At 35.5% G+C, this 14,251-nt stretch overlaps 1 protein-coding gene, 1 long non-coding RNA gene and 1 pseudogene across 5 annotated transcripts in view; 2 read left to right on the top strand and 1 right to left on the bottom strand.

The window, feature by feature from the left end:
* ANKRD46 (ankyrin repeat domain 46) overlaps positions 1–14,251 on the top strand; it is a 51,584-nt gene that overhangs the window by 1,271 nt on the left and 36,062 nt on the right. The window lies entirely within an intron of this gene.
* LOC130682850 (uncharacterized) lies at positions 750–6,054 on the bottom strand. Its single transcript, XR_008996230.1, has 2 exons — positions 4,427–6,054; positions 750–4,334 (listed from the first exon to the last, which is right to left on the bottom strand). It is a non-coding gene; the product is annotated as an uncharacterized LOC130682850 (long non-coding RNA).
* LOC118907649 (U6 spliceosomal RNA) lies at positions 4,332–4,395 on the top strand (annotated as a pseudogene).

Below are 14,251 nucleotides of genomic sequence, written 5' to 3' on the forward strand. Positions count from 1 at the left end.
GTACCAACTCCTTTTTAGTTTAAAAGGAGTTTAATGAGAACAATGTTTTCTCATTAAGGATTATAGTGAAAATAAAGTTAAGCATGGACTAGGGCCAAAAACACTCCAGTACAATTTGATATGAAGTAGAGTTGGGTTATTTGGTTGTTAATGACTTTCATTACTTTTCTTCATTACAGTTGACCCTGAACAACACTTGTTTGTTTGAACTGCACAGGTCCACTTATACATGGATGTTTTCAATAAATATATTGGAAAAATTTTTGGAGATTGCAAATGATTTGAAAAAACTGGTAGATGAACTATATAACCTAGAAATATAGAAAAAAATTACAAAAAAGTTATGTCATGAATGCATAAAATATATGTAGATGCTAATCTGTTTTATCATTTACTACTATAAAATACACACAAATCTATTGTAAAAAGTTAAAATTTATCAAACTTACACACAGACTGTACATTGTAGTATTTGCAGGTGAGAGAAATATAAAAGATGCAGTATTAAATCATAACTTCATAAAATTAACTGTAATACCATCTTGTAATAATTTCATAGCCACCTCCTTTTGCTCTTGCAGTGAGCTCAAGTGTTACAAGTATCTACTTAAAACACCTTGTGACACTAATTTCCTCATGAGCAGTTCCTCTCCAGTAAATTGGATATCACAGTAAAAAGTGATCTTGAGGTTCTTGCAAATTTTTCATTGTGTTTAATGCAATGCTGTAAACCTTGAGTAACAACATGAGATCCACACGAAGTGCCACTAGTGAAGATGCTTGAAGTGCTCCCAAGAAGTAAAGTCATGACGTTACAAGAAAAAGTTGAATTGCTTACATGTACTGTAGATTGAGGTTTGCAGCTGCAGTTGCCCACTACTTCAAAATAAATGAATCCAGTGTAAGGACTATGTGAAAAAGAAGAGGAAATTCGTGAAGCTGTTGCTACAGCTATACCAGGAGGTGCAAAAACCCTGCACTTTTTGTGAAATACCTTTTTGTATCATACTGAAAATGCAGCTTTTATGTGGCTGCAGGATTGTTAGAAGAAAGTCATACCTATAGTATAGAGTCTTAATATAATTCAAAAAAAGCAAAATCATTATATAACAACTTGAAGCAAAAGGAAGGTGAAGGATCTAAAACAAGAATTTAATGCCCGCAAAGGATCATTTGACAATTTTAGGAAGAGATTTGGCTTTAAAAAATGTCAATTACAGGAGCAACAGCTTCTGCTGACCAAAAGGCAGTAGATAAAGTTCCCAGGCACTAGTAAGAAAATGAAGGAAAAAGGATCTCTGCCTGAACAAGTTTTTAATGCAGTCCCTATTCTGGAAAGAAAAAAATGCCACAAAGGATATTATTAGTAAGGAAGAGAACTGAGCACCAATATTTAAGGCAGAGCCAATCAAAGAAATCATGAGATTGTGGATATGGCAAAAAAGGGGAGGGGTGGAGGGGTGCGAAGGGATTCAAGATACCACACCAGAGGAGTTACCATCAAGAGGAAGATGACTTGATGGAAATGAGTGCTCCTGAACCAGTGCAATGAGGAAGAAGACATCAAAGCAGTGCCAGAAAACAAATCGACATGAGACAATTTGGCAAAAGGGTTCCAGTTATTTAAGACTACTTTTACTTTTGGCTTTTTTTTTTTACAACATGGAACCTTCTGTGATACAGGTACTGAAACAAAAGCAAATGATGGTACCATATAGAGAAACGTTTTTAGAGAAATGAAAAAGCAAGAAAGTCAGAAGTTAACAATGTTTTTCCATAAAGTTACACCAAGCCTGCCTGTCTCCTGCCTCCTCTTCCACTTCCCACTCCTGAGACAGTATGACCAACCACTTCCTCCTCCTCTTCAGCCTACTCAACGTGAAGACGATGATGAAGGCCTTTTTTACACTTCCACTTAATGAATAATAAAGAATCATCATGCCATACAGTTAATAAACTTACTGTTGTGCATGTCTGTCTTCATGTGAAAATCTAATAACTATACAACAAGAATTGTTTGAGATATTTTTGAGTCATCACTATCAACCAAATATTCATTGTAGACATTGTGTGCAAGACTTGTAAAGAAGTGAATAGCCTCTCCTTACATGGGCATAAGGTGGGTGATATTTAATATAAAAGTAATAATGTATTAGTTTTCCTACTGTTTCATAACTTTGCTTTCAAAGAATTACAGTACTGTACGTTTTTCTCTGGTAGAGAAAATATCAGCTTGTCATCACAGGTAAGTGACTTTTAAAAAAATGTAACAATGCTTCCAATTCTGCATTGTAAATATGACTGTATTACCTCATATCATAAAAATTATATAATCATTCATTCATTGGTGTATAGGCAAGGCTACCATAGGCAGTCACATTGCTGCTGCTTCATTATCAATACGTGAATGATTATACCTATAAATGATTATGAATCTTTTCCTCATCTTTTCTTTTTTTTGGTCTAGTTTTAGTAATACAAACAACATCTACAGTATTTTGTTTCATGTAAGAATACTGATGTACATACTGGCAGACAGTTCATTTTCTAGTGTAATCTTAATGGAATCAGTAAATATAATACAATATTGTAATATATTTTCCTTATGATTTTCTTGATATTTTCTCTAGCTTTATTGAAAGAATGCAGTATTTAATATATAACATACAAAATATGTGTTTATTGACTGTGTTATTGTTAAGACTTCCAGTCGACTGTGGACTACTAATAGTTAAGTTTTTGGGGTGTCAAAAAGTATATGTAGGTTTTCAACTGTGTAGAGTGTCAGTACCCTTAAGCCTGTGTTATTCAAGGATCAACTGTATTTGTGTTTTGATACCATTTTTAGGGAATTCACTTTGCCTTTGCAATATGAAGTAGTGCTGAAGGGAAATGAAAGATTTTTCAATGACAGCCTCTTTCTTTGTAGAAAGAGGTTTGACCATTGGATTTAGCAATGCAGAAGTCACTGGTAACCATGCAAGAGCATTTTCAGGAGAAGAGTGAGAGAAAACCTGATAGGTGTGGTTTAAATAGAGAATAGGAGGAGAGGAATTAGAATCTGCAAGTTGGACAACTCTTTAGAGGAGGGTAGTTGTAAATTTTTCATGTACAGTTGACCCTTGAACAATGTGGGCTTAGGGATGCTGTCCCCCTATGCTGTCTAAAATCCATGTATAACTTTTGACTCCCCAGAAACTTAACTACTCACAACCCACTGTTGACTATAAGCCATACTGGTAACATAAGCAGATGACTAACATATACTTTGTATGTTATATGTATCATATACTATATTTTTTAAGTAAGCTAGAGAAAAGAAAATGTTTTTTCAAATTGTCACAAATCTACAAAAATATTTCCAATATAGTTATTGAAAAATACTTGCATTTATGTGGACCCATTCAGGTCATACTTGTGTTCAATGGTCAACTGTATAAATTATTTGAAAGCACTGCAGTCATTTCTACAGGAAATAATTGTATTTCTAGCTTCAGCTACTTAACAACTAGACTTGGATTGTTTTATCAATGACTGGTCAAAGTAAAATAACTATGCCACTACTACTGATAATAGTAATATATTATTAACCTTCAAAACCAATTCACAATGAAGTTTGTCCTTTTTACTATTACATTTCAGGGCTCATAAAGTGCTTGGGTGGAGTATGTTCCTTTGTCACTTACCTTTGTTCTTTAAGTAAAAAATTAACTTAGAAGTGCTACAAACTGCATTAAAAAAAATGCACACAGAAATTGAGTACCAGGATTTATCTTGAAGTATGCTGTCTCAGTATTAAGAACTGACTGTGCTGGTATGCATCATGCTTATTACAAGAATTGATTCATGAGTAGCAAAATAAAACTACACTTGTCTGTTAACTACTTACAAAACATTAAGACTCAATCATTGAAGGTCAGTAATTGGGTTAAATAAGGTGGCATGGATTAGAAAGGGAGTAAATGCAAAAAGTGCAGTTTTTATCTGAAGATATGAAGAGTAATACTGTTGGGTACTAATGAGAAAGAAAAGGGAGGAATGGGTTCCAGGTAGACAGCCAGTCATGTCCATTACAGTGGCTCTGGGCATACAAGGAAATGAAAAACATCATTGGTTTTAGATCAAAATAGCACATTAAGTTCATGATCTAGCACATGGCAACAATTGGGGAAAAAAACCCAAAAAGATATAGACAGAGCAATAAATAAGGTAAACATCTCTATGAAGTAGAAGCACAATGTGATGATGGGAGCTGTAACAGTTCTGGAAGTGGGCAGTGGTAGCCAAGCATATGGCTCCTGGGTAATGAGGATTAAAAGTGTTCCACACAAGTGCTCGCTTCGGCAGCACATATACTAAAATTGGAATGATACAGAGAAGATTAGCATGGCCCCTAATAAAAAAAAGAAAGTGTTCCACACAAGACAGGACTGGAGTAAGGTTATGGCTTAAAGTCAGGGCCTTGGATTGAGATTCCCTAAGCATAAAAGGAAACCAAATAAAACTGTCCTTAACTGCTGCAGAAATCTAGTGGCTTAAAGAAGCTGTACCTAGCCATATGGGAGGACGCAATCTCACAGACAGAAACGAAACCAGACTTTGTCTAAATAACTGGATTTGTAAGAGCTCCACTATCTCAGAGACAAGAACTCAGACTTACCTTTCGTAAGACCTAGTTCTGAACTGTGTTCCCAGGAAGCAAGGCAGAGGCAACTGTATGAGGGAGTAAGCATGAGAAAGGAGAAATGGAGATCAAAAACAAATAAACAAATCTTTCTCCCAAAGTAGCCTGCAGCAAAAATTCCAAAATGATTTGAAAGTGATTCAATGTTAAGAAAAACCCACCCAATAATACTAACATTGGAATACAGATTCAATCCTGATGTAAAAATAATAGGAAACCATTCAGCAGACTTAAAAATATCTGTGTGCTGAAAGAGTAAAGAGATGTTTATTAAAAATGAACAGTAAATCATGAAACAAGTAACAGCAACAGATGGTTATGAAAAAGCAATTGGAGAAATGAATTTAGAAGAGAGCTGCAACTAGAATGTAGCACAGAAAAACATTTTCTTAAAACAAAGGATAAATTTAGTTTCCAATATCTATCCAATAGGAAGATATGGTTGAGAAGCAATATTTGGAGAGAGAGTGAGAATTCTCCAGAATTCAAGAAAGGCATGAGTGCTTTGATTACAAATACTTTCTGAATTCCAAGCAGGATAAATCAGTCCCCTTAAATAGATCCCAGTGAAACATTAAGGATAAAGTGAAAAATTTTAAACTAAACAAAAAGAAAAGACAGTCTTTACACAAGAACAGCAATTAGATTGACGCAGACATCTAGCAATAATAGATGCCAGGAAACAATAGAGCAATAGATTCACAATGCTGAGGGGAAGTAACTGGAAACTGCAACCTTATAATCACCTGAACTGTTATTCAAGAGTGGAGAGAAAAAGCTATTTGTAAAAAATAGTTTACTACTCACAGTTCCTCACTAAAACAACTAAAGGATGAACTTCGGCCAGAAGAGTGAATCCAGAGGGGTGGCAAGGAGGTCTTTTTGAAAAGAGTGATTCAGTTGATGAAATGTTACTAAATTTAGTTAGTTGTTTTTTTTAAGTTTGAGGGGTTTGGGAAGGATTTTTTTAAAGGTAAAGCTAAAACTGAACAATCATGAAATGGAGTGTTCTCTGGTGGTTATGGTGTGCTCTGGTCATTTAAATTACTGTAAGTTTATTATAAAATTATAAATTCATAAAATTCTGAATAATTACATAAGAAAAATTAACATGAATGTCAAAAATTTTTTAATAACCAGTTGAAGGGAAGAAATATAATCAATAGCTTCTAAGTCAATACAGAGGAATGAGAATATAGGAAAAAATAATACTGCAGATAGTAGGCAAGAAAAAAAAAAGATGATAGAAAACACACATAAGATGGTGGAAATAAGTCCAAACAGGTAAGAAATCACATGTAATTTGATTAAATTCACCTCTGGGAAAAAAAAACAGTTAAAAAGCAATCTATTGTCTTACTGTTTACAAGACACACCAGAAACAAAACTACACAGAAAGGTTGAGAGACATGTTCCCCCAAAATTAAAACCATAGAAAGGTAGTGTAGTAATATCATTAATGTCCAGTGTTGAGTCAAGAAAGAATAGGTCTAAAAAGCACACTAATAAAAGGAATAATCCTTCAGGAATAGAGCAGTTATGTATGTACCTAAAAAAGCATTGTCTCAAAATATAAGGCAAAATTTGATGAGATTACAGAAAGAGTTGATAAATCTACAATCATGATAAAAGATTTTAACACTATTTTCAGAAATCAATATATCATGGCAAAAAGATTGGACAAATATAGAACATTTCCACAACAAAATTAACAAGGCTTATTAAGTGGATTTATGCATATAGGTTAGAATCCTGTCTTTAATATTTTATACATTTTCAGATATATGTGGCACATTAACCAAAAGAAAGTCAATAAATTTAAATAAATACCTGTTCTACTGACCATTTTCTTTTGCCACAATGCAAATAAATTAGAAATTTAGAAAGAGTTTCAAATACCATGTTTGGGTCTTTAAGATGCATTTCTACTTAACAGGCTAAAAGGACATCATAGAAATTATATAATATTTAAACTGCTCTAAAATACTACGTATGAAAACCAGTGGAATCCAGCTTAGTACTTCAATGTAAATTTATAGCAATAAGCAAAATTTATTAAATGGTAAAATTAAAAGTGAATTAAGGATATAAATAAAGTAAGAAAACCACATGTGAAACTTCAAGTGGCAAAAAGAAATGAAACAATGGAAATCAACAAAAGAGAAACCAGAAGCAATAAAACAATAGAACTGGTACTTTAGAAAAACTAAGCAAAATTCTACTGGTAGTGATCGAGGAAAGGTAAAAAAGCACCAACAGCATCAGAAACTAAAAAGTAAACAATACAAATGTAAAGTTTTTCTGTTAGTCATGAAAATATATAATGAATAACTGTGCTAATAAATTTGGAAACTACTAAGTTAAAAATAACAGTGTTTGAGGATCAGGTATTCATGCTGAGTCTTTTAGTCAAGATTTCATCCAGGGCTGCAGTCATCTGAAGGCTTGACTGGGTCTGGAGGATCTTGTCCAAGACAGCTCGCTCACATGACTGCTGACAAATCTTCAGTTTATTATTGGCCACTGGGAAAGGGCTTCAGTTCCTCAGGAGCCACTCTGTAGTACTGCTTGGGTGTCCTCATCAGATGGCATCTTGCTTCCTTCTGAGTGAGTGATCCCTGAGAAGGAAGGAGAAGGCTGTGTGTATTTTATGAGCTATCCTGGAGGCCATATCACCATATTCTTTGTTAGAAATAAGTTAGTAAGCCTGTAGTCAAGGGAAGAGGATTTAAGCACCTCTTAAAGGAAGGTGTATCAAAGAATTTTGTGAGCATATTTTTAAACTACCACAGTATATGTATGTAAGTGATACTATTGATAGAAGATTCAAGAGAAGCTATAGATGTATTACTAGAACTAGTAAGAATTCAGCAAGGTTGCTCATGTGAGTATACATACATGGTCAATATCATTTCTAGTAATAGTAATAACCAAATAAAAACTAATAAAAACCCCAGTTATAGCTGAAATAAAAGCAGTAAGTTATGCAAATACTTATAAAAGATGTACAAGACCTTCATGAGAAAAATTATAAAAATTTATTGAGAGCAAAGAATTCCTAGGTATTCCATGTTTGAGGATGGTATGACTCACTGTAGTAAACAAAAATTTCCTTATAATTTCTGTGATACATGACAAAGTGATCCTCACATTCAAGTGGAACAAAATGGTAAATAAATGTTATGATAATTTTGAAGAACAAGTTTAGGTAACTTATCATACAAGATATCAACTATTATAAAGCCAAACTAATTAAGACAGGATGGTGTTGGCACATGTATTTTCCATAGACGATTACTACAGAGTAGAAAGCTAGAAATGGACATACGTAAACAGCAATTTGTTATATGTTAGAACTACATTGTTCAGTCCAGTACCTGTAACCACATAGAGACATTTAAAATTTAAGTGTGTGGTGCCTAGTGTTAGTAACTGCAATTCTAGTTCTCAGCATTCTTGTGTGCTAGTATTTAGTGCAGTTTTAAAGTAATTCTCATGATACATCTTAGTGGAATTTGGGGGTATTTTTAAAAAATCTTACATATTTTTCCTTGGGATGTATGAAAGGAGTTACAAGTTCCATTATAATTTCAAAGTAAATGTGTTTTAAAAAAGTGTTTTTTCTGTGTTTCCATAATCTCAAGGGGAGTAGGAAAATCATCAAAGCAAATTTATTCTATTACAAAAATAATTGTAACTATTTCTGAGACTTCAGAATAAGCAAAATATGTAAGTGACAATATTGAAATTGATTCAGGTTACCCTGGTGAAATTGAGATGAGAGATTGGAAATTATTTTTAACATAAGCTAAAGCTCATTTTCAGTGATAAAATTGCAGTTTCTGCAAAAATAAAGAAGTAATTAAAAGAAGAGAGAGGTCTCAAGAGATGAAACAGTTTGAAGATGGAGTCAGAAAATGTGGAGTTACATTACTGTTGTTAACCCTAGTTAATATAAAGAGGTTTTTCAGCAGTTGGAAAAATTTGCACAAAATATATGCTCACAATTCATTTGCAATGCTAGTAATGCTTTTGAAAAAAACTCAAATTTATTTTTCCTTTTCAACTTTCTTATAAGTTTTCTTTGGTTTTATGTGGTTTAGCTTTAGATATTTCACTTCATTTTTCTGCAAACACACATGACAATGTATGCTTAACTTTTATTAATTTATATTTTTATTTAATGTTCTGAAATGTTATTTTTTTAAACTTGAGATGTATTGGGTATTTAATTTTACTTGTTAAAACATGAATTCTGAATCAAAAAAAATAAAATACCGTTTTAATGCTGTTTCCATATTACATAAAATAAGTGTTAAGATTCCCATATTGTCTAGGTAGGTCATGGGGAAGGCAGTATAGCACAGAGAAGGTGAATTATAGCATCTTACTACACTGATGGACAGTGATTGCAGTGGGGTTGGGGGCGGGGGAGGGAACTTGATAATATGGGTGAATGTGGAAACCACAGTGTTGCTCATGTGAAACCTTCATAAGATTGTATATCAGTAATACCTTAATTAAAAAAAAAAAGCCTGGAAAGAAACACATCAAAATGTTTGTAGTGGCTATTTATGAAATAGTACAGATTAGGGACATTTTATTTTCTATTTTGTATTTTTCTTTGTCTTCCCAATTATCCACAGTGGCTTGCGTTGCTTTCATATATGAGGAAAACTCTTATCAACACTTTTTTTTAAGCCCAGGTAATTATGATCAAATATATACAATTAGATTCCCAAAGCAAAAATAATTTCAGGTTGCTAAAAAACAAATGATGGCTCATCTGTAAAAAAAAAATTTATACCTCAGCAAAGCCGTAAAAATTGTTTTACAGTAGTAAAATAAACTCACTTTGCATGTAAGTAATCTAAACTTTGACACAGTAAACACAATAGTCACATCTTCATTATTAGGTAAGCAGAGGACTCTACAGGTCGGACTGACCATTAGAAACATATTTACAGTTCAGGCTTTAATTTTTGAATCTGATCTTTTTGATGATTCTGCCTCAAATCTGTGTTAAAAGCTTATTATTTTTGTCTGAAAGTTCTGGGTTAAAAAAAAAGATGCCTATATTGTCATTTTGCTTTAGTCTTGAATTTCTGTCTAGCATGTACTTTTATGGAAGGAATAAAAAAATGTTAGTTTATTATTTCTAAGCAATTCCTACTTCTTGGGCATTCTTAAAAGACATTCAAAGAGTAGTCATATGAGCATGATTTCTCTTTAAATATATTATCAGTTTTATTGGGCCATACATACATTGTTATTTTCTTTGGTCAGCTTCAATTAGTGTTTCCATTTCCATCATCACCATTTAGGCATTTATGCTTGTTACAGAAAATACTGGAAAACCTGGGCTGGGTTACTGAGGAAGAACCAAGCGGCACTTGGAGGTCTTGGAGTGTTGAGATTTTATTTTATACCATGGGCTCAGAGGGGAATCCCAAGGGGAGCAATTTATATTATTTTGATTGTGGCATTTTGGTATGCACAGGGCAAAAGAAGAGCCTGGAGGAGGGGAGGAGGCAGCTGGGAGTGCTTTGCCAACTGGAGGAAAAAAGCAGTTTGCTGACCTTGACGGCTGTGTTGAATATTTTCCTTATCATGCTAACTTTCAGACTCCATTGAACAACTATGTTTGAATGCATACTTCCCATTTTGGACCAAAATTTGGACATTCATGTAACAAAAAAAGTGTCAAATGAGCACTTAGTATGTAATAGTCACCACTAAGCACAGTCAGTCATGTTGAACAAGATAGACAAGCTCCCTTCAAGAGTTTACATTCAAAGGAGATTTACAGTAAATGACTAATGAAAATTACAGGTTGTGGTAAGAGCCAGAATGAAACAGGGTGAAGTGAAAAGTAATTTGTGGAGACAAGTACATGTGAGCTGAGTGCTGAGAATGAGCCAAATGAGTGAGAATGTATTCAGGGGAAATTCCTGCCAAATATCAGAAGAGTAAGTGCAAAAGCCCAGAGGCAGTGAAGAGATTCAGGGAGGCAAGTGAGGCTAGTGTATAACAATAAAGAGAGCAAATGGTTAAAGATGAAATTAGATAGGAGGAGCAAAATCATTCAAGGCTTTTTTGGTCATGATAAGGATTTTGAATCTTTAAAAAAATACATTGGGTACCATTGACTTATTTAAAGCAGGGGAATGACATGAAATTGTATTTTTGAAAGACTTTTTTCTGTGTGGAGAATGAATTGTAGAGAGGTGAAAGTGGAAATACAGAATAGCTAAGTTTATTATAGTAGGCTACGTGGACTATGGGAGCCACTAAAAATTTTCTTAGCTCGAAAGTGGTGTTCATAAAGCATGGAATGAGAAAGTGAACATAGCAACCTAACTAGATGTTCTGGGATGGTAGTGACAGCAGAGAACTGAGACTGAGAGGTCCAATTAGGAAGGCATTGGAAAGCTTCATGTATAAAGTTGTTAGAGCTGGTATAATGAGTAGAAGCAATGTGAATAGAAGGGAAAAAGAATTGAGAGAGTGAAAGAAGGAAGAGGTGATAGGACTTTGTGTCTGATTCAGTGTCAGGAGAAAAGAAGGAAGGATGATAATTAGAAGCGTGTGTTTCTAGGGAGATACTAGTGTCATTGACAGAAATTTGGAGGAGTGTCTTGGTTGGGGTGTATATATGGAGGGTTGGATTGTAGATGTGATGCCAAGATATCTAGATAGACTAGGTAAGCAAGATGTCTAGACACAATTGTTCATGGAACTCCCCTTTGTACTCATGTGCCAACATACGCTATTGTTACTACCTCATTGTATTTCTCTTGCTCGCTGCCCTTGCAGAGTACCAAACCCTTAAGAGTTACTGTCATCATCACCTCCAGACCTCCTGCAGGTTGTTACCTCCTCTAAACTGTTACCAAGATGTGGACATTCATTTACTCTTAATTCAAGCTGAACTTTTTAAACGGAAATTTTTACTAGGAAACCAATAAACCCAGCATCTTGTATTTGTATATTTCATTATGGTTTTCAAAGTTCTTCTGTACAAAAACGCTGTGGCAGATAGGGCAGATATTATCCCAGTTTTGCAAATTAGGAAACTGAGGCTCATAGGGGGTTAACCTCTCAAGATCATACCCTAGAAAATGTCAGAGTCAGAACCTAAGATACAAGTATTTTGATTTGGTGTCTAATCCTCAGTGCTAAGAATAAATTTGGTAAATTTACAGAACACGTATCTCTTGATTCAAGTCTTTAGGTCTGCCTTTTCTTATTATATCATATGATCACCTAACTAGTTATTTTTCCTAACTTCCAACTTGTCTGCATTGAGAGGGCAGTGGTACCTTTGGGTTAGCAGAATCCTGATGCTGAGATTTGATCCAGTTCTCAATTCCTTCTGGAAGTTGTTTTTACTCTTTCCTCCAGTTAGGAGTCCCCTTAGGCTTCCCCTATGACTTTATACATATGCTTGTCCTTGCTTCTTTAAGTCCTGGTCCTCTAAATGGGGAAGTCATTTTCTTCCCTGGTGAAAGTAAGGAGCCATAGAAGAAACAAGAAACTGGCTGAAGAGATTTAGGAACAGTTGCATATAGATGGGTCTTGTTTTTTTATCCATTTCGTGACTCTATTATGTCCTTTGATTGGTGCATTCAGACCAGTTACATTTATCAATAGGTATGTACTTATTGCCATTGCAGGCTTTAGATTTGTGGTTACCAAAGGTTCAAGGGTAATTCCCTTACTATCTAGTAGTCTAATTTAACTCACTTTGTATGGTATTACAAACACAGCCTAAAAGTTTTATTTTTCCCATTCCTTTTTCTTTCTTCAGTCTTTCTATGTTATGAATCACATTTTGTACTCTTTGTTTATCCCTTGGGTGACATCTATTTAGCCTTAGTAATACTTCCATCTGTAGGAGTCCCTCCAAAATGCACTGTAGAGGTGGTTTGTGGGAGGTAAATTCTCTCAGCTTTTGCTTAATCCCTCCTTCAAATTTAAATGATAACCTTGCCAGATAGAGTATTCTTGGTTCAAGGCCCTTCTTTTTTCATTGCATTAAATATATCATGCCAGTCCTTCCTGGCCTGAAGGTTTTCTTTTGAGAAGTCTGATGATAGCCTGATAGGTTTTCCTTTGTATGTGATCTTTGCCATTTTAATTATTATATGTCCTATCCCGTTTTCTCTTTCTTCTTCTTCTGGTACCCCTGTAATGTGAATATTGTTCCATTTGGATTGGTGACACAGTTCTCTCAATATTCTTTCATACTTAGAGATTATTTTTTCTCTGTGCCTCAGCTTCTTTGTATTCCTCTTCTCTAATTTCTATTCCATTTACCATCTCTTCTACCTCATCTAATCTGCTTTTAAATCACTCCATTGTATGTTTCATTTCAGATATGGAATTTATTTATGATTGAATATCCATCTTAAATTCATTCCTGAGTTCTTGAATATTTTTCTGTACCTCCATAAGCATGTCTGTGATTTTTATTTTGAACTCTCTTTCAGGAAGGTTGGTGAGTTCCATTTCATTTGGCCCTTTTTCTGGAGTTTGTGAGATTTTGGTGTGAACCACATTCTTCTGATGTTTCATATTTCTGTGTGGTGCCCTCTAGTGCCCAGAAGCTCTTGTCTCTGGAGCTTCTCAGCCCCTAAGTGAGGTTGGGGGTCATATGGGAGTGGAGCTGATGCCTTGGGGGAGGAAAGATCTGTTTCTTGATTCCTGTCTGCAGTGCCTGTCTCCAGTGTCAGAGCCAGTGCTTGGCATCTCTAGCTGTTGTAGGCGGGCCCTCCCTCTGGCTGGCCTGACACCAGCACAGTGACTGCCAGTTTGCAAACCGGTGCGGATGGGCTAGGACGGGAGGTGCAGCAGGCTGCATATCACAGTGGGGGGCCTGGGAGCTGGGTAGCCAGCCAGAGGGGTGGAGCGCCTGAAGCTCCTCAAAGTTCCCAACCAGTTGGGCCGAACACACCTAGACAACCTTGTCCAGCTCTCCCTTCTCCCGTGCAGCAAGCTCCATGCAAACCCTGCCCCTTCAGCAGCCCTCTCGCTGCTAGGAAGCCTCTCAGACCACTCGCCTTTCCTCTCACACAGAGCGGCCAGGTATGGATCCCCTCCTCCACAAACGGCTGGAATCTCAGTCTCTCAAGCACTCTGCCTGTCGAAGCTCCCCACCATCCAGAGCACCACACAATATAGGTTTCTGCTCACAAAGCAGACCTCCAGGGCCAGGTGTTCAGTCCCAGACTTCCACTCCCTCCCTGCTCCATTTCTTTTCCTCCTGCCAGTGAGCTGGGGGTGGGGAAGGGCTTGGTTCCTGCCAGATTAAGGCTTTCATATGTTACCCTGTTTTGTGAGGTGTGCAAGTAGCATGTAAAGTAACAGCCTTCCCAGTTCCCTCTGTTCTTATCTATAAAATAAGATTAGGTTAGATGATCCTGGATGACCCTTGGAGCAGTAAAAATTTGATGAAATAATTAAGTTTCTCCTAAGAACACAATCTTGTGCCTTCACATTGTTTGAGGTCAATCTGTTTTGAATTTTGTGGACTAATTAGAAAATAAGTAATGATTTACAAAAGTT

Source organism: Manis pentadactyla, chromosome 3, assembly GCF_030020395.1.
Source record: "Manis pentadactyla isolate mManPen7 chromosome 3, mManPen7.hap1, whole genome shotgun sequence".
NCBI classification, from domain to species: domain Eukaryota; kingdom Metazoa; phylum Chordata; class Mammalia; order Pholidota; family Manidae; genus Manis; species Manis pentadactyla.